The sequence below is a fragment of the Lynx rufus genome, unplaced genomic scaffold (assembly GCF_022079265.1).
Source record: "Lynx rufus isolate CCGP_SWC_20201006 ecotype Redwood Valley unplaced genomic scaffold, mLynRuf1.p SCAF_16, whole genome shotgun sequence".
Taxonomy (NCBI): domain Eukaryota; kingdom Metazoa; phylum Chordata; class Mammalia; order Carnivora; family Felidae; genus Lynx; species Lynx rufus.
This window is the reverse complement of record NW_025814830.1, coordinates 43,497,960-43,516,547: the sequence shown is the minus strand read 5'-3', so window position 1 is coordinate 43,516,547 and position 18,588 is coordinate 43,497,960. Positions and strand designations below refer to the sequence as shown.

The following is an 18,588-nucleotide window of genomic DNA, read 5'->3' as shown; positions in this document are numbered from 1 at the left end:
CATTATCAACAATGGCCAAATTATGGAAAGAGCCCAAATGACCATTGACTAATGAATGGATAAAGAAAATATAGTGTATATATATATATATATATATATATATACACAATGGAATATTACTCAGCCATCAAAAAATAATGAAATCTTGTCATTTGCAATGACATTGATGGAGCTAGAGAGTATTAGGCTAAGTGAAATAAGTCAGAGAAAGACAAATACCATATGATTTCATTCTCACGTAGATTTTAAGAAACAAAACAAATAAACATGGGGAGGAGAGAGACAAAGCATAAAACAGACTCTTAACTATGTAGAGAAGAAACTGATGGTTACTGGAGGAGAGGTGGGTGAAGGGATAGGTTAAATAGGTGATGGGTATTAAGGAGGGCACTTGTGATGAGCACCAGATGTTGTATGTAAGTGTTGAAGCACTAAATTCTACACCTGAAACTAACATGTGCACTAATTAGAATTTAAATAAAAACTTGAGGAAAAAAAGAATGCAAGCTGGAATATACACTGGCTTTTATACTTAACAGTAATTCCTGATGAGCTGAGACTGAGATGCAAATATAGCTTTATTATGTCACTCTAAAGTTGACATAGATGATATTTTCTTTTAAAAAATGTTTATTAAAAATGTTTTTTAATAAAATGCTTCTTGGGGTACCTGGGTGGCTCAGTTGGTTAAGCACCTGACTTTGCTTCAGGTCATGACCTTGCAGTTGTGAGTTTGAGCCCCCTACATGGGGCTCCACACTGACAATGCAAAGTCTGCTTGTGATTCTCCTTCTCTGTCCCTCTTTCTCTCCGCTCCTCCCTGACTTGTGCTCTCTCTCTCTCGCTCTCTCTCAAAATAAATAAATAAATTTTAAAAATATTTATTTTGAGTGAAAGTGAGAGAGAGAGCAGGGAGGGGCATAGAGAGAGAGAATCCCAAGCAGGCTCTGTGCTTATAGCTCCTCAATGCAGGGCTCAATCCCATGAATGTGAGCTCATGACCTGAGCTGAAATCAAGAGTCGGAAGCTTAACCCACTGAGCTACCCAGGCGCCACAACATAGATGATGTTTTCAACATGAAAAAAGCAAGGAGATAAAACATTAGGAGAAAGCCTCCAGTGAAATTTCTTGGCCTCATCATTAAGTTAGTATGTGAAGCTGGGCAGCTTGTTCTGATTCCTTGAGCTGCAAATAAAATAGGATCATAATGCTATTCTTTTTTTTTTTTAATTTTTTTTCAACGTTTATTTATTTCTGGGACAGAGAGAGACAGAGCATGAACAGGGGAGGGGCAGAGAGAGAGGGAGACACAGAATCGGAAACAGGCTCCAGGCTCTGAGCCATCAGCCCAGAGCCCGACGCGGGGCTCGAACTCACGGACCGCGAGATCGTGACCTGGCTGAAGTCGGACGCTTAACCGACTGCGCCACCCAGGCGCCCCCATAATGCTATTCTTATAACCCCCCTGTGTCTCCGATGTGGTGTGACTCAGGGTTATAATCAAATAAGGGAAAAATTACTAAATAAGGAATTAGTTTCTTTTTCCTCTGTTCTCACCTAAATTTGTATATCTAGAAGTCTTTTTAATTAATCATTTTCAGCTTCATTTTTTATTTCTACTTTCCCAATCAACTCACAGAGCTGTGCTATTCTTTTGCCATTTCAACCCTATAAACTTTTCCTTGAAATAGCTTCCTAATCTGTTTTATATTTACGGGCTTCTACAATGACCTTGTTAGGGCTTTACATTACAACTGTGTTGGTAAGATAATTTTAAAAATTCATTTAAAAATTTATTAAGATGGAAAATTTTATTAAGATATAATTCACATATCATGAAATTCACACTTTTTGAGAGGGAGTAAAGATTTTATTTTTAAGTAATCCCTCATCCAACATGGGGCTCAAACTTACAACCCTGAGATCAAAAAGTCTGCTCTACCAGCTGAGCCAGGCAGGAGTCCCTGAACTGCACACATTTAGAGTGTGTATTTCACTGGTTTTTAGTATATTCACAAGGTTGTGCAACATCACCATTATCTAATTCCAAAACATTTTCATTGCCCCAAAAAGAAACTCCATACTCATTAGTAGTCATTCCCACTCTTCCTCCGCCCCTCCCCCATATCCCTTGGCAACCACTCTTCTACTTTCTGTCTCTGTGGATTTGCTTATTCTGGATGTTTCACATAAATGGAATCATACAATATGGGGCCTTTTGTGTCTGTTCCTTTCCCTTAGCAGAATGTTTTCAAGGTTCATTCATGTTATAGTATGTGTCAGTACTTCATTCCTTTTTTTATTTTTTTAAAATTTTTTGAGTAAATTCTACCCCTAATATGGGTTCTAACTCATGACATTTGGGGTCTAACTCATAACCATGATCAAGGGTCACATGCTGTACAAACTGAGCCAGCCAGATGCCCCAATACTTTATTTCTTTTTATGGCCAAATAATATGACAGTGTATGGATATAATACATTTTATTTCCATTTACCAGTTGATGGATATTTGTGTTGTTTCCACTTTCAGGCTATTCTAAAAAATGTTGCTGTGAACATTTGTGTATAATTTTTGCATGAACATACGTTTTCAATTCTCTTAGGTATATACCTAGGAGTGAAATTGCTGGGTCATATGGTAACTCTATGTTTAACTTTTTTGAGGAGCTGCCAAATTGTTTCCCAAAGTGCCTGCATCATTTTATATTCCTACCAGCAATGTAGGTGGGTTCCAATTTATCCACATCCTAGACTATACTTGTTATTATTTTTCTTTTTCACTATAGCTATTGTAGGGGTATGAAGTAATCTCATTGTGATTTTGATTTACCTTTCCCTGATGGCTAAAGATGTTGACCACCTTCTTACGTGCTTATTATTGACCATTTGGAGAAGGTTTTAGCAAGACATGGGCTCAATGACACTTTCCACAGATCTTTACTTTCATGGTTTGAACAAAGTTGCAATAATATCAACTATTCCGAAAGTCATCCAAACACACTATGCTACTGAGGGCATGGGAAATAGAAACTCTCATACATTGGTGGCAATGTAAATTGAACTACCTCTTTCAAGGGTGATTTGGCAATATCTATTAACATTAAAAATATACCTACCCTTGATCCAGTTCTGCTTCTGGGAATTTACCTAATAAATACAATCCATGCAGGCCAATATCTAGTCATTGCAGCATTGTTTACAGAGGCAAAATATTGGAAATAATCTAAATTCACATCAATAGAACAGTGTTAAAAAATTATAGTATACGTATATATTGGAATATTATTCAGCCCTTTAAAAGAATGAGAATTATTGAAAACTGCTGATATGGAACAATCTCCAAGATATATATCTTAAAATTTCTCTTTATTTTTATTTATTTTTGAGAGAGAGAGAGAGAGAGACAGAGTGTAGGTGGAGAGGGGCACAGAGAGAGAGGGAGACACAGAATTGGAAGCAGGCTCCAGGCTCTGAGCTGTCAGCACAGAGTCCGATGCAGGGCTCTAACTCACAAACCTCAAGATCATGACCTGAGCCAAAGTCAAACGCTTAACTGACTGAGCCACCCAGGTGTGCCTCTAAGATGTATATCTTAATGTATGTTGCAGTACAAGTTATAGGTTACCATAAATAGTATGCTAGTAGTACATGTGTAGAAGAAAGGCATATATATTTATATAGTTTTATGTGCCCATAATATCACTGGAAGGATTTTGAAAGCATTAAACATTATCTGTTTAATACACCGTTCTAAGAGCTTTTTGTTATTAGCACATTTAATCCTCATAACAATTTTATTAAGGTAGGTGGTGGCATTCCCATTTTACAGATGAGGAAACTGAGGCACAGAGAGATTAAGTAACTTGCTCTAAGGCACCAGAATCTGGTAACAACAGTTCTTCTATTTCTAGAGTGAGGGACTAAAAGACTAAGGGGCAAAGGACGGAGACAGTGTTTACTGTAAATCTTTTTCAGCTGTGTGTGTGTGTGTGCGTGCGTGTGCGTGTGTGTGTATTGCTGTTTATGCATTACCGTAAAAAAATTTATTTTAAAAGTTTATTTGCACCATTAGGAAAATGGGCAAAACCTATAATGAGCACACTATTTACAAGCTAGTCAATCTTACTAATGTTCAAAGATATGCAAATTAAAATAATTTATTAGTTTCAAAAAGATTAGAAAGATTGACAATGCCCACAGTTGGGGAGTATGAGGAAATGGGCATGCACATATACTATTACTAGGAGGATAAAATTATAGAACCTTCTGGGAGAACTGTCTGGTAACAGGTTGTACTAGTTTGCTAGGGCTGCTTTAACAAAGTCCCACAAACTGGGTGGCTTAAACAACAGGAATTTATTGTCTCATGATTCTGGAGGCTAGAAGTTCTACATCAGGGTATTAATAGGGTTAGTTCCTTCTGAGGGCTATTAGGAAGAATTGGTTCCAGGCCTCTCCTGAAAGCTTCTGGTGGTTTGTTGGCAATCTTTGGTGTTTCTCAGTTTGTAGATGCTTTGCTTTTGCCTTCATCTTCACTTGGTGTTCTCCCTGCATGTGTGTCTAACTCCAAATTTCACCTTTTTATGGGACACAAGTCATATTGGAGTAGGGCTGTCTCTAAGGACCTCATTTTAATTTGACTACCTCTGTAAAGACCCAGTCTCCAAGTAAGGTCACATTCTGAGATACTGGGGGTTAGTATCTCAACATACGAATTTGGAGGGGGGGGGGACACAGTTCAGCCCATAACGTGGGCATCAAAAATTTAAATATGCATACCCTTTGACCTAGCATTACCACTTATGGGAATCTGTCTTGAATAAATAGTCTGAGGAAAAATAGTCTGCAAGTATTCATATATATATATTCATATATATATATATACATTTAGAACAATATTCATTATAGTACATTGCAGAACATTACTGGAATCAGCCTAAGTATCAATAAGAGATGATTGGCTAAATAATGGTGTACCTGCTTCCATTGTTAAAGATGGATCTATATGTATTGACAGGAAAAGATATGCAGAATGGAGTGTGTGGCTGGCTCAGTTGATAGAGTATGGGACTCTTAAGTTCTAGTTCCATGTTGGGTGTAGAGATTACTTTTTTTTTAATGTTTATTTACTTATTTTGAGAGGGTGGGAGGGGCAGCGAGAGGGAGGAAGAGAGAGAATCCCAAGCAGGCTTCATGCTCAGTGTGGAACCCAATGCAGGACTCAGTCCTATGACCATGAGATCATGACCTGAGCCAAAGTCAAGAGTCAGACACTTAACTGACTGAGCCACCCAGGTGTCCCTGTAGAGATTACTTAAAAATAAAAACTTTAAGTGTCTGACTTTGGCTCAGGTCATGAACTCATGGGTGGTGGGTTCAAGCCCCGTGTTGGGCTCTATGCTGACAGCTCAGAGCCTGGAGCCTGCTTTGGATTCTGTGTCTCCCTTTCTCTCTGTTCCTCCCCCACTTGCACTCTGTCTTTCATTTAAAAAAAAATCTTAAAAGGGGCGTCTGGGTGGCTCAGTCGGTTGAGTGTCCGACTTCAGTTCAGGTCACGATCTCGCAGTCTGTGAGTTCAAGCCCCACGTCGGGCTCGGGGCTGATGGCTCAGAGAGTGGAGCCTGCTTCCGATTCTGTGTCTCCCTCTCTCTCTGCCCCTCCCCCGTTCATGCTCTGTCTCTCTCTGTCTCAAAAATAAAAAAAATTTTAAAAAAATCTTAAAAAAATGATATACAGGATATATTAAGTATAAAAAGCAGGTTTACTGACAGTTTGCATATTATTATTTGTGTTAAATTTAAAATAATAACAAAATTTTAAATAATGTATTCCAAAAAATTAATAATGGCATGAGGAGTCTTTCATTAAACCCCACACATATACTTTCAAATTAGTAAAAACAAACATATTTTTACTTTCAAAAAAAAAGAAGGTATTAAATTCAGTCCCCTTTATCCTGCTTTTAAACTAAATGCAGAACAGAATCATAATATATTTATTGCTGGGAACTTGGTTTAATCTGGTAGTTTCTGGGGGGGAAACTACTACTTCCCATGGAGATATATAATAGCCTAGTATAAACACACACACTTTTTGTTTTCTGAACACTTTGAAAGTAAGTTGCAGACAACATGATTCTTCACTTTTACATAGTTCAACATACATCTCCTAAGAATAAGGGGACTCTCCTACACTGTGATTACACTTATGAAACAATGATTATGCTTATGAAAATTAACAATAATTTCATAATGTCTAATATTAAACACACATTTGAATTTCTTAAGTTGTTCCCCCAGTATCTTTCCTTTTTTTAACCAGGATCCAATTGAATTTTATGTATTTTATTTGGTTATTATGTCTCATTAGTCCCTTTTAATCTAGAGCCAGTTTTCTGGTAGAAGATTCCACATTTTCCATTTAAATGATTAGTATATATGCTGTTTATTTAATCCCCTTCATGACATAGACTTAATTTAAAAAACTTTGTTAGGGGGCGCCTGGGTGGCTCGGTTCCTTAAGCGTCCACTTCTGCTCAGGTCATGATCTCATGGCTCATGGGTTTGAGCCCCATGTTGGGGCTGACAGCTGACAGCTGACAGCTCAGAGCTTGGAGCCTGCTTTGGATTCTGTCTCCGTATCTCTGCCCCTCCCCTGCTCGCACTGTGTGTGTCTCTCTCTCTTGAATGTAAGTAAACATTAAAAAAATTTTTTTTAATTTGTTATGAACTGTTTTTTTATTGTGGTGAAATATACATAATCTAAAAGTTAGCATTAAAATTAAAAAAAAAGTTTATTTATTTTTGAGAGAAAGAGAGAGGAAGAGCACGCAAGGGGGAGGGTAGAGAGAGAGAGGGAGACAGAGAATCTGAAGTAGGCTCCAGGCTCTGAGCTGTCAGCACAGAGCCTAATGCAGAGCTCAAACTCATTAACCGACTGAGCCACCCAGGCACCCCTAAAAGTTAGCATTTTAACCATTTTTAATTTACAGTTCAGTAGCATTAAGTACATTCACATAATCATAGCCATCACCCCCATCCACCTCCAGAACTTTTGTTTTGCCAAACTGAAACTCTGTGCTTATTTAACAATAATTCCCACTTTCCCCTCCCTCTAGCCCCTGGTAGTCATTATTCTGCTTTCTCCCTCTCTGAATTTCTACTTTCTCCCTCTCTGAATTTGACCTCTTTAGGTACCTCATATAGATGGAACTGTACAGTGTATGTCCTTTTGTGACTGGCTCATTTCCCATACTAGAATGTCTTCAAGGTTCATCCATGTTGTAGATGATGTATCAAAATTTCCTTCCTTCTTAGGCTGCATAATATTCCATTGCATGCATGTACCACATTTTATTTATCCAGTCTTCGCACCATGTAGTTGGGCTGCTTTCACCTTTTGACTTATTGACTATGAACATTTGAAGACATACTTAAGGGTAGAGATAATTGTACAGTAACTCTCATCCAATTAAACAATTATCAAGATTTCTGTGCCATTTTACCCCTTTGCAAAGTATTCGTTTCTTAAAAAATTAAAAAAAGACATTTTCTTACAAAATCTCAATGCCATTTTCATGCTTATAAAAGAACAACTCTTTGGTTAGTTAGTATCTTGTAATACTTCGTCCATAAAGTAATTTCCCTGATTGTCTCAAAATGTCTTTTATAGTTGGCTTGTTTGAATCATTAAACAAGATCCACACACATTCCATTTGATTGCAGTGTCTCCAAGGCTTTTTAAATTCAAGCAATCTGCCTTCTATTTTTTTTTAGATGCCATTACCTTATTGCACAACGGGCTGAATTATATTTGCATGCATTTACAGGGGAAAAAACCCCACACATTTTAAAAGAACCAAACACTGTATTTTGAGGTTCTGGAACCGGTTTTATTTAGAAATACTGCAAGTGGTTATAAAAACAGTATATCTAAATTCATAAAAACCTCATACAGTTACGCATAGTCCATCCTTGTCATATGACCGCATTATAATTTAGCAAACCACAGTGTTGATCCCGGTAGGTGAAGCCTTTACGGCAGGGGGCAGGGTTACCTCCTAGAAGCCAAGAGCCTAAGAAGCCAAGAGCCTAAGAAGCCCCTTCCAATAGTAAGCAGACTATTTTCAAGTGGAAAACAAAGACAACTATATCCAAGTTTCCTCTGAACAAAGATATGGTAAGTTTCTGGAGAACGTGGTGTTGAGGAAACATACTAGTGAATTATATAATACAGGCTAGAGAGTCTGGTTAAAATAGTAATGGGACTTGGTTTTAAAAGGGGGCAAGACTATTGGAGGGGATCGATGGAGTGATGGTGGGCAACTAAGGGAATAGGGTGAAGGGTCGGATAAAAAGCTTTTAAAGGGTGGAAACCTGCTCAGTCATTGCCGCCGGAGGAAAGAAACGGACACCAGGGAAAGCCCCCAGGGCCACTGGAGTTGAGCGAGGCACCGGAGCAAATCTCTAGGAGTAACACTGGGTATTTAAAAGGTAGTGCTGGAGCGGATTTTTCGAGGGAAAGGAACAATGCGGAAAAAGGAAATGAGCACAAAGCAGATGAACAAACCACTCCCTCCTGCCTCCCTGCGCCCAGGTCAAGCTATGCGATACCCAGGACGCGCCTCTATCGGAGAACGCTAATGCAGATGGCGTGAAGTCTGAACGCGTCACCACCCATGCCTCCGCCGCGGGAAGTAGTCCCCATTGCACCGGCTCCGGAGGGAGCTCAATGAGGGAGCTTCCCAGTCCCTCCGAACGTGAGTTCCGGGCGGGGCGGGAACGCAGCCAATCCCTGGAAAGGGGGGCGTGGCTAGCTTGGCCTCGCAGATTCCTCCGCCCGCGCTTGCTTGTGCTGAGGCTGAGGGACCCGCCATTTTGGATGCTGGTCTTTGAGTGCTAAGTCTGTCTCAGCCGTTTTTGCACCTGGATTCAGCCAGGTGAGTGTGGCAGTCTCAGCGTCAAGGGTCTTTGTTTTCCTCCTCCCACTGCGCTCCGTATTTGGAAGTCCCAAATTTGGGGTTCAGACGACCCCCAGGTGGCAGTTGAGAAAGGGAAGGATCCTGGGTTTGGGGGTCAGGCCCGAGGTCAGGCCCGAGAGTCCGCGGTGCGGGAGGCCTAATGGAGGCCGGGGTTGGGGGCGTGGCAGGGCCTCGAGCAGCTCGGGAGACCGCTGGTCTTGGTTACTTGAAGCGGCGAAACTTTCCCGTTGCCATTCCTGCCTCGAGGCGGAAACGCCACGGCCTCGGCTCTGCCTCCCGATGGTGACAGGGCTCGTTCTGCGGTTTCGGTGACACCCTTGTGCGTTTCCACTGGTTTCAGAGAGACTTCGGGAAGGTCGGTGTCTCCGGTGTGCGTGACAGTCTGATCGCCTCCACCTGGCGGGGCGGCCCCCTGAAGTGGTGCCCGGGGGGGGAGGGGCCCTGGAATTGGGCCCCCTTTGGCCAGAGAAAATGGCCTTTTTCTGTTTTGAGCAAGCAGCGGTCTTCGCCCCTTTTCGCAGACCCCTACGTGTGTTATGAGAGACCTTGTGAGAAGCCTGAGGCCCTGTCCTTGTCTCTCTCCTCTGTGTTCTCAGCGCTCCTCCTCCGGGGTGCCAGAGTTGAGGATTTGAAAACTCCAGCAGCGTAAACTTCTGCAAAGATAGGGATCCATGGAGGGTCCGTTTACAATTAGACAGTAGGAAAGACAACCACTTTCATTTTCTGTTGCAGTAAAATAAAAAACAAAAGCCGGTCATAAGTAACTTTTTGGGGACTTGTAGTTTTCTCTATTATGCATATATATTTTTAAGTTTTCATTAAAATTTCAGGCAGACAAACGTAGACAGTATGATGAATTCCCTCCTCTTCCAACTTCAGCGATCAATTCAGAGCCAATTTTGTTTTGTTTGTGTCCCTCCTTGTGTATGTTAACAAAATAGTGGTTGAGATATGTGTGTGTGCGTGTAAGCACGTAGAAGTTTATTGACTACCTACACTCCAGTAGTCCATGGGAAATTTTCTTTTTTTTAAATGTTTATTTATTTTGAGAGCGCGCCAGTGGGGTAGGGGAAGAGAGAGAGGGAGAGAATCCCAAGTAGGCTCCATGCTGTCTGTGCACAGCCCAAGACGGGCTCCATCTCAGGAACCTTGAGATCATGACCTGAGCGGAAATCTGGAGGCGGAGGCTTAACTGAGACACTCAGGTGCCCTGGGAATTTTTTTTACAGCTTCCTCAGAATTACATCTTCTGGGATAGGAAGACTTGGTAATATCCTTTTGTTAGAAGATAAAGGAGTGTTTTGAAAATTTAGTGTTAGTATTGCATTTCGAAGTCACCTAGTTTGTTTGTTTGTTTTTAACTTCATTTGTTTTGAGAGAGAGAGAGAGAGAGAGAGTGAGAGCAAGTGAGGGGCAGAGAGAGAATCCCAAGCAAACTCTGTGCTGTCATTGCAGAGCCCGACTGGGGACTCCGTCTCTGGAACTCTTGAGATCATGACCTGAGCTGAGATCAAGAGTTGGGCACTTAACAGACTGAGCCACCCAGGCAGTCCTAAAGTCACCTAGTTTCTTAAATGCTCTCATTTTTAAACTAGGGTTATTGTTTTGTCCAAATTATTTGTTTGTTTTCTCTTCCTGTGCCTCTGGGCTTCTAAGTGATCAGGACCCTCCAGAATCTCCAACTGTAGTCTGCTTAAGTTCTCATTCCTTTTTTTTTTTTTTAATTTTTTAAATTAAGTTTATTTATTTATTTTGAGAGAGAGAGAGTACAAGCAGGGGAGGGACAGAGAGAGGGAGAGACAGAATCCCAAGCAGGCTCTGCACCATCAGCACAGAGCCTGATGCGGGGCTCAAACTCACCAACTGTGAGATCATGACCTGGGCCGAGATCAAGAGTCAGATGGTTAACCAACTGCGCCACCCAGGCACCCCAAGTTCTCATTCCTTTAAAGTTAGAATCAAGTCCCAGCTGTATGCAGTCGATGCTGATTTAAAAAATAAAGCTAGAAATTATAGTCTAATGAAATGATTTCAAATACAGGAAAAGTAGTATGCACATGAATACTAATTTCAGGATTATATGACAAATGTCAGAAAGGGAAATAATTTAGAAATTATTACTCATTGGAATATTAGGCAGCCATTAAAATAAAGTTACAAACACTGTAACAGATTCTGTGTCACTTGATAAAAAGATTCAGTAGTGTCAGAGTGCATGATTACAGGTTTGTAACAGTATGAGGAAAAACTTGGTAAAATGTATACCCACTGAATTTTTTGTGATTTTTTTTTTTAAATACTAATTTCATTGAGAAACAAGATAAAAAACACTTTAATAATGCCTACATATTTCAGTATTTATAGCTTCTTCCAGAAAATCTTGATGGTCTCTGAATTCTGTAGCCAATACGTTTCTTGTGACTTACACATGATGCTACAGGTCTTGTGGCCCTTTATTTTATTAATTTTTTAATCTTGATTAATTTGGTCAGTGAAGTTTTTGTTTTGGTCAGTGAGATTAGGTAACAGTTTACGGTGTGAAAATATAGTAAAGTTGGCATTCTGTAAATGAAAGGTTTTAAGGATTGGACTATATTAACTTGGAAATGCCTTCTAGCTTGTTTGTACTTTAATGTGACATCTTCATAGCTGAAATACAGCGGTCATACCTAAATCTGTTCATATCATTTATTTTATAAGGAAGAAATATTCAAGATAAGTAAAATAATACATTTCAAATATAAAAACTTTTTTTTATATTGCATAATACCATTCTAGCCCACTATTCACTCTACTTCCTCCCTTACCCACTGCACTTTTGGAGCTACATACTCTAAAGCTGGTCCTTTAGAAATTCAGGATCTTTTTTGCTCTTTTTAGCTACTTCAATAGAGCTTTCAGGATTACTACCTCTGGGCAGCTTCATGATTTGGGGCAGCAGGTGTGAACTGCAGCAGTCTCACCTTTATCCTCCAAACAACATGAGGAATGACTCAATCCATGGTTTTACACCTTCCCTTTTTCAGAATGAAGAGATTATCCTTTATTTACTTTGACTCATTTTCATTTTTTTAAGTTCTTGTTACATATTTCTGCTTATTTTTATTTATTTTTTAAGTTACATCCAAGTTAGCATATAGTGCAGCAATGATTTCAGGAGGAGATTCCTTAATGCCCCTTACCCATTTAGCCCATCCCCCCTCCCACATCCCCTCCAGTAACCCTCTGTTTGTTCTCCATGTTTAAGAGTCTCTTATGTTTTGTCCCCCTCCCTGTTACATTATTTTTGCTTCCCTTCCCTTATGTTCGTCTGTTCTGTGTCTTAAAGTCCTCATATGATATTTGTCTTTCTCTAATTTCGCCTGGCATAATACCCTCTAGTTCCATCCAGTTCCATCTAGTTGCAAATGGCAAGATTTCGTTCTTTTTTGAGTGCCGAGTAATACTCCATTGTATATATATATACCACATCTTCTTTATCCATTCATCTATTGATGGACATTTGGGTGCTTTCCATACTTTGGCTATTGTTGATAGCGCTGCTATAAACGTAGGGGTGCATGTGCCCCTTCAAAACAGCACACCTATGCTTGGATAAATACCTAGTAGTGCAATTGCTGGGTCGTAGGGTAGTTCTATTTTTAATTTTTTGAGGAACCTCCACACTGTTTTCCAGAGTGGCTGCACCAGTTTGCATTCCCACCCACAGGGCAAAAGAGATCTTCCTGTACATCCTTGCTAACATCTGTTGTTGCCTGAGTTGTTTATGTTAGCCATTCTGACAGGTGTGAGGTGGTATCTCATTGTGGTTTTGATTTGTAAGAGATTATCCTTTAAAAGACTTCTGGAACTGAATGATAAAAGAGGGACTAGATGGATTTGTTGTTCCAGAGTTAAGAATTGGGATAAAGTAAGGATTTGGGAAGAACCAATGTGTGACATAGTGGTGTTACACTAATAAAAATATTAGTAGATCAGTACATGCCTTCCCTGGAGATATTGTGGGTTCCATTCTAGACCACCACAGTGAAGTGAGACAAATCAGTTTTTTTTGTTTTCATAGTGCATATAATAGTTAATGTTTATATTGTAGTCTTTTAAGTGTACAGTAGCATTATGTCTAAAAAAATATATTTTAATTAACAATATTTTATTGCTGGGGCACCTGGGTAGCTCAGTTGGTTAAGCATCAATTCTTGATATCAGCTCAGGTCATGATCTCATGGTTGTGAGATTGAGCCTTGCATGCAGCTCTGCACTGGTTGTGGAGCCTGCATAGGATTCTCTCTTTCCTCCCTCTCTTCCTCCCCCACATGTGCAAGTGCATGCCCTCTCTCGCAAAAAAAAAAAAAAAAAAGTTAAAAAAATGCTAACTTTCAGCAAGCTCTAACTTCTGGAGGGTCCTCCCTACATGTTGATGGCTGCTGACTGATGCAGGTGAAGCTGAAACTGTGGCAATTTCTTAAAATTTTAAGACAATAATGGAGTTGGGTGTTTTTGTTTTTTTGTTTTTGCATCAGTTGACTTCCTTTCATGAACAATTTCTCAGCATATGATACTGTTTGATAATATTTTACCCACCATAGACCATTTTTTTCAAAATTTGGGTCAGTCCTTTCAAACCCTGTTGCTGCTTTATCAACTAAGTTTATGTCATATCCTAAATTCTTTGTTGTCGTGTCAACAATCACAGCGTCTTCACCAGCAGTAGAATTCATCTCAAGAAACCACTAAAGAACGTGGTTTATTTATGAGGAACACGTCTTGGGGTACCTGGCTGACTCAGAAGAGCATGTGACTCTTGGTCTTTTGATCTTGAGTTTGAGCCCCACATTGAGTGTAGAAATTGCTTAAGTAAATAGATAAATTAACTTAAAAAAAAAAAGAAACAACTTCTCATCAAAGTTTTTATCATGAAATTGCAGCAATACAGCCACATCTTCAGCCTCCCCTTTTTAATTTTACTAGTTTTGCTCTTTATACACTTGCAGTTACTTCCTCCACTAAAGTCTCAAACCCGTCAAAGTTTGGAGTCAGTGTTTTCCAAATTACTGTTAATATGGATATTTTACCCTCTTGACATGAATCACAAATCAAATGTTCTTAGTGGCATCTAGGATGGTGAATACTTCCTAGAAGGTTTTTGATTAACTTTGCCCAAGTCCATGAGGGGAGTCACTCTCTATGGCAGCTCTAGCCATGTAAGATGTATTTCTTAAATAATAAGATTTGAGGGGCACCTGGGTGGCCCAGTCATTTGAGCGACCGACTTTGGCTCAGGTTGTGACCTCACTGTTTGTGAGTTCACGCCCCTCATTGGGCTCTGTGCTGACAGCTCAGAGCCTGGAGCCCACTTCAGATTCTGTGTCTCCCTCTCTCTGCCCCTCTTCGGCTAGCACTCTGTGTCTCTCTCAAAAATAAACGTTAAAAAAAAATTTTTTTTTAAATACTAAAGAAAATAGTAATAAGACTTGAAGGTTGAAATTACTCCTTGATTCAGGGGCTGCAGAATGGATGTTGTATTAGCAGGCATTGGAAACATTAATCTCATACATCTCTATCAGAGTTCTTGGGTGACCAGGTGTGTTGTCAATGAACAGTCATGTTTGAAAGGAATCTTTTTGTTCTGAGTAGTAGGTCTCAATGGTGAGCTTAAAATATTTAATAAGCCATGTTATAAACAGATGTGCTATCATCCAGGCTTTGTTGTTCCATTTATAGAGCACAGGCAGAGTAGATTTAGCATAATTCTTTTTTTTTTTCCAAGTTTTATTTAATTTTGAGAGAGAGAGAGAAAGAGAGAGAGAGAGAATCCCAAGCAGGCTCTGCACCGTCAGCACAGAGCCCCATGTGGGGTTTAAACTCACAAACCACAAGATCATGACCTGAGGCAAAGTCAAGCGGGTAACCGCCTGAGCCACCCAGGCTCCCCTAGATTTGGCATAATTTTTTTTTAATATTTTATTTAATCTTAGAGAGAGAGAGAGAGAGAGAAATAGAGACAACCAGCATCAGCGAGGGAGGGACACAGAACCCAAAGCAGACTCCAGGCTCTGAGCTGTCAACACAGCCCTATGTGGGGCTTGAACTCGCAAACCATGAGATCATGACCTGAGCTGAAGTCAGATACTCAACTGACTCACCCACCCAGGCCCCCAGATTTAGTGTAATTCTTAAGGGCCCTAGGATTTTTAGAATGGTAAATGAGCATTGGTTTCAGCTTAAAGTCACTGGCTATATTAGCCCTTAACAAGAGTCAGCCTTTCCTTTGAAGCTTTGAATCCAGGCATTGACTTCTCTTCAGCTATAGAGGTCCTAGATGGCATCTCTTTCCAGTGTAAGGCCATTTCATCTATGTTGAAAATCTGTTGTTTTAGTCACCTTCATTGATTATCTTAACTACATCTTCTGGATAACTTTTTGCAGCTTCTACATCAGCACTTGTATGTTAGGGAAATGGCTTCTTTCTTTAAACCTCATGAATCAACCTCTTCGAGGTTCAGGCTTTTTGTCTGCAGCTTCCTCTCCTCTCTCAATTTGTAGAATTGAGGAGAGTTAGGATCTTCCTCTGGATTGGGCTTTGGTTTAGGGAATGTTGTGGCTGGTTTGATCTTTTATCCATCCAGACCACTAAAACGTTCTCCATGTCAGCAGTAAGGCTGTTTTACTTTCTTATTTGTGTCTTCAGTGGGGTAACACTTTTCATTTCCTTTAAGAACTTTTCCCTTGCATTTACAACTTGACTAACTGGTGCAAGAAACCTAGCTTTTGGCCTGTCTCAGCTTTTGACGTGTTTTCCTTATTGAGTTTAATCATTTGTAGTTTTTGATTTACAGTGAGAGGCATATGATTCTTCTTTTCCTTGAACACTTAGAGGCCGTTGTAGGGTTATTGATTGGCCTGATTTTAGTATTGTTTCTTGGGGAATAGGGATGCTTAAGCAAAGGGAGAAGGATGGGGGAATGGCTGGTTGGTGGAACAGTCAGAACACACACACTTACAAAGTTCAGTGTCTTACATTGGAGTGGTTGTGGAGTGATTGGTGGCACCCCAGTTACAATTGAAATATTAACATCAAACGTCACTGATCACTCTTCACCATAACAAATGTAACAATAATGAAAAAGTTTGAAATATTGTGAGAATTAACAAAATGTGACACAGACTTGAAGTAAGCAAATGCTTTTGAAATAATGGTGCTGATAGACTTGCTTAATGCAGGGTTACAAACCCTCAAGTTGTAAAAAATGCAGTATGTGAGAAGTGCAATAAAAAGAGGTATGCCTGTATATAAACAAGGTAGAATACTGGGAAATAGTATTGTATTCACTAGTTATAATCCTTTCATAGGGTTTGTATTATAGATGTTTGCATATCTTACAGTTTATTTTTTATTTAAAAAATGTTTTTTAATGTTTATTTATTTTTGACAGAGAGAGAGACAGCATGAATGGGAGGGTCAGAGAGAGAGGGAGACATAGAATCTGAAACAGGCTCCAGGCTCTGAGCTGTCAGCACAGAGCCTGACGCGGGGCTCGAACTCACAAACCGGGAGATCATGACCTGAGCCGAAGTCAGACTCTCAACCGACTGAGCCACCCAGGCGCCCCTGTTACGTTTTCTTTTTCTGTTGATTTTGGTAAATTAAGTATAAGAGATTTGTCCATTCTTGACTCATTTGAATTTATAGGCATAATTTGATAATATCCCCCCCCTTTTTTTAATGTTTATTTAGAGAGAGAGAGAGAGAGACAGTGAGAGTGTGTAAGCCGGGGAGGGACAGAGAGAGAGGAAGACACAGAATCTGAAGCAGGCTCCAGACTCCGAGCTGTCAGCACAGAGCCTGACGTGGGGCTCGAACCCACAAACCATGAGATAATGACTTGAGCTGAATTCAGACGCTCAACTGACTTGAGCCACCCAGGCACCCTAATAATGTCCCCTTTTAATTAATGTCTGTAGGATCTGTAATGATATTTCCCTCTTCATTCCTGATAGTTTGTTTTTTGCCAGTTTGCTATAGATGTATCAATTTTTTAAAGTAATCTTTATGGACAACATGGGACTCGAACTCACCACCCTGAGGTCAAGAGTCACATGCTCTACTGGCTGAGCCAGCCAGGTGCCCCCAAATTTGCCAATTTTTATTTAATTTTTAACTTTTTAAATTTTAAGTTAAATTTATTTTTGAGAGCGAGCAAGTGAGCATGAGTCAGGGAGGGGCAGAGAGAGGGAGACAGATGATCTGAAGCAGTCTCTGTGCTGACAAAAAGAGAACCTGAAGTGGGGCTCAACCTCATAACGGTGAGATCATGACCTGAGCTGAAGTTGGATGCTCAACCGACTGAGCCACCCAGGCACCCCTTAAATTTTTTTCTAAGTTTATTTATTTTTGAGAGAGACAGAGTGTGAGTGGGGGAGGGACAGAGAGAGGGAGACACAAAAGCTGAAGCAGGCAGGTTCAGATTCCAGCCATCAGCACAGAGCCCAATGCAGGGCTGGAATTCACAAAGAGATCACAACCTGAGCTGAAGTCTGATGTTTAACTGACTGAGCCACCCACGTGCACCAGGACTACTTTTTAAGCTACATGTACAAGTTTCAATATTTTCATTTTCTTGCAGTTCATACCTTTAAAAATGTTTCTGCTTAGGGTGCCTGGGTGGTTCAGTTGGTTAAGCGTCTAACTTCAGCTCAGGTTCTCACGGTTTGTGGGTTTGAGCCCTATGTCGGGCTCTGATGCCAGTGCAGAGCCTGGAGCCTACTTGGGATTCTGTGTCTCCCTTTGTCTCTCTCTACCTTTTCCCCATTCATGCTCTCTGTCTCTCAAAAATGAATAAACATTAAAAATATTTTTTTATTTAAATAAAAATGTTTCTGCTTGCAACTTCCTCTTTGACCCATGGATTATGTAGAAGTGTGTTGTTAATTTCCAAGTGTTTGGAGATTTTCTGCTGTGTTTTGTTGTTACTGAGTTCTATCTAGTTCAGTTCCATATGGTTTAAGATCATACTCTGTGTGACTTCTGTTGTGTTCTGTTAAGGTTTTTTTTTTTTAGCCTAAGATATGGTCTACATTCAAGTGTTTTCTATGTACATGATTACTGGGTTGTCTGGAGTGTTTAGTAATTATCAATGAGATAGTTTTTGTATTTCCTTGCTGATACTCCACCAGTTTGATCAGTTACTGAGGAAGGCATGTGGAAGTCTCCATCTGTAATTAGGGATTTATTTCTTCTTTCCTGTCAGTTTTTGTTTCATGTATTTTAAAGCATTACTTTTAGGTGCATTTATTATTAGGATTGTTGTATTTCCTTGGTAAATTCACTTTTTTATCATTATTTAATGTTCCTTTTCTATTCTTAGTTTTCCTTGTTCTGAAAACTACTTGGTCTAAAATTAATATAGTCTCTACAACTAACTTTAACTTTTTTCTTTTTAATTTATTATTGGTGGAGGGGAGTGGGGAGGAGGGAGGCAAGCAAGCAGGGGAGGAGCAGAGAGAGGGAGAGAATCCCATGAACCTGAGCCAAGATCTGAGCTGAAGTTAGACACTTCACCAACTGAGCCACCCAGGTGCCCCTTTATTTTTTTTCTTTTTTAAC

General features: G+C 39.9%; 1 protein-coding gene across 2 annotated transcripts in view; it reads left to right on the top strand.

The window, feature by feature from the left end:
* The first annotated feature begins 8,105 nt into the window (after window positions 1-8,105).
* The window catches only part of IST1 (IST1 factor associated with ESCRT-III), a 31,833-nt gene continuing 21,350 nt past the window's right edge, over window positions 8,106-18,588 (top strand). Inside the window, exons 1-2 of one of the 2 annotated variants that reach the window (XM_047078708.1) lie at window positions 8,106-8,182; window positions 8,600-8,762. The gene's annotated coding sequence lies outside the window, so the exon portion shown is untranslated. Of the gene's footprint in view, window positions 8,183-8,599; window positions 8,763-8,839; window positions 8,943-18,588 lie in introns of those variants that run through there. The other variant, XM_047078707.1, reaches the window with a different exon arrangement.